Source organism: Balearica regulorum, chromosome 4, assembly GCF_011004875.1.
Source record: "Balearica regulorum gibbericeps isolate bBalReg1 chromosome 4, bBalReg1.pri, whole genome shotgun sequence".
Lineage (NCBI taxonomy): Eukaryota > Metazoa > Chordata > Aves > Gruiformes > Gruidae > Balearica > Balearica regulorum.
In genome coordinates this window covers 3,423,363-3,425,539 of record NC_046187.1, presented here as the reverse complement: position 1 = coordinate 3,425,539, position 2,177 = coordinate 3,423,363, and the positions used below count along the sequence as shown (strand labels likewise).

Below are 2,177 nucleotides of genomic sequence, written 5' to 3'. Positions count from 1 at the left end.
CCGTCCCTCCCCTCCCACCACAGGCGTGCGGTGCTGGGTCCGTGCCCTTGATCTCTGACTGTGCCACGTCTGTCTGCACAGGGATGGACGGACAGACGGACAGAGGAGCCCCAGCCACGCCGGGAGCCGCATGGGGTGCCGCTGCGAGGCCAACGCTGCCGCCTGCCCTGCACGTGGCCCGTCCTGGCTGGGGACAGCCCTGCCTGCGCCCGCCCAGGGACGCTGCCGGGAACCTCGCAGCTCCAGCTCGGCTGCAGTTTCAGGCAGGTTGTTTGGGCCCCGTTTGGTTTTGTTTAGTTGGTTGGTTTGTTGGTTTGGCCTCCCATTTGTTTCAGGTCCAGCTCCTGGACGGCTCCGGTTCACTTTTGGCTCCAGCTCATTTGTGGCTCCTGTTCCAGGTCCAGCTCATGGAGAGCTCCAGCGGGTTTGCAGCTCCAGCCCACGGATGGCTCTGGCTCGGTTCAGCTCCACCTTGTTTGCAGCTTCAGGTTGGTTGTCTCTGTCCCTCTTTTGTTTCTGTTCCACCTTGTTTGCAGCTTCAGCTCATTGTTTCTGCCCCTGTTTCTTTTCAGGTCCAGCTCCTGGACGGCTCTGGACAGTTTCAGCTCCTGTTTGTGGACGCCTCCAGCTGGTTGTGGCTCCAGCCCATTTGCAGCTTCACCTTCGTTGTTTCTGGCCCAGCTCATTTTTCAGCCCTGCCTGCGCCTGCCCAGCTCTGCCTGCCCGGACTGCACAGCCACAGGTCAGTTGTTTGGGTTTGGGTGGTTGGTTTAGTGTTGGTTCGGGCTCCTGTTGGGTTCCTGCACAGCTCCGGGTCAGTTTGGGCTCCAGCTCGTTTGTACCTTCAGGTTGGTTGTTTCTGCCCCAGTTTTTTTCAGGTCCAGTTTGTGGATGGCTCCCGTTCAGTTTTGGCTGCAGCTCTTGGACACCTCTAGCTCATTTGCAGCAGCTTCACCTGGATTGTTTCTGGTCCAGCTCCTTGTTTCTGTCCATGTTTTTTTCAGGTCCAGCTCATGGACGGCTCCAGTTCAGTTTGGCCCCAGCTCATTTGCGGTTCCCATCTCAAGACCAGCTCGTTTGCAGCTCCAGCCCATGGATGGCTCTGGCTCTTTTGTAGCTCCAGGTAGGTTGTTTCTGCCCCTGTTTTGTTTCTGTTTCAGCTCATTTGCAGCTTCAGCTCATTGTTTCTGCACCCATTTGTTTCAGGTCCAGCTCCTGGACAGCCCCAGCTCATTTGGGGTTCCCATCTCAGGACCAGCTCGTTTGCAGCTCCAGCCCATGGATGACTCTTGATCATTTCAGCTCCAGTTGGTTGTGGTTCCAGCTCGTTTGCAGCTTCAGGTAGGTTGGTTTTGCCCATTTTTCTTTCTCTTCCAGGTTGTTTATGGCTCCAGCTCTTGTGCAGCTTCACCCAATTGTTTCTGCCCCAGCTCATTGTTTCTGCCTCTGTTTCTTTCAGGTCCAGCTCCTGGTCCATTTCGGTTCCAGCTCGTCTCCTCTCCAGGGCAGTTGGTCTCCAGCTCCATTTGGTGCCTCAGCTCCTCTCCAGCTGCTTCCCAGTTCCAGGGTGCCTGTGCCTCCAGCTCCTGCCCAGTACAGCTCGGGCTTGTTCCAGCGCTCCTGGCTTGTGGCCAGGCCGTAAATCAATCACTGTCACCTCTCGGATATGAATATGACCTGTCATCGCTGTACGCGCGTTGAGGGCGGGGGGGTCGTGGTGTTGATGATGTGTGTACCTCGAATAAAGAGTGGGACGAAAGCGGAGAGTGTGCAAAGTGCCTTTTCGCCCAGAGACTATCTCAGACGTTTCATTCGGCCTGGTGCATGCCAGCCTCCCTGGCTTTGGGGACCAACGCGAGCGGACCCCCACCTCCGGCGGGGGGCCCACGCACCCTGCCCACCCCCTCCCAGCCCCAGAGCCCGGCGCCCTCCCGCCTCCCCCCACCCGCGGCCACGGCCCCCCCAGCCCCCCTCCGGCCCCCGGCCCCGAGCCCAGAACCGGCCGACGGGGGCTCCGTTCCTGGGCCCGAAGGCGCGGGACTCGCTCTCTGCCCCGGCCACACGGCCGCGGGGCCCGGGCTCGGCTCTCGGCGCTGCCAAACGGAACGGCCGAGCCCCGGCCCCGGGAGCTGGGCTCCGGGCCCCCGACCCACCCCCCGGCCCCGCGTGTGATGTCG

The 2,177-nt window shown here is 60.5% G+C and overlaps 1 long non-coding RNA gene across 1 annotated transcript; it reads left to right on the top strand.

Moving 5' to 3' along the window:
* The first annotated feature begins 398 nt into the window (after positions 1–398).
* Positions 399–1,696, top strand: LOC142601632 (uncharacterized). Its single transcript, XR_012835154.1, has 4 exons — positions 399–488; positions 573–742; positions 1,005–1,341; positions 1,460–1,696. It is a non-coding gene; the product is annotated as an uncharacterized LOC142601632 (long non-coding RNA).
* The last annotated feature ends 481 nt before the right edge of the window (positions 1,697–2,177 follow it).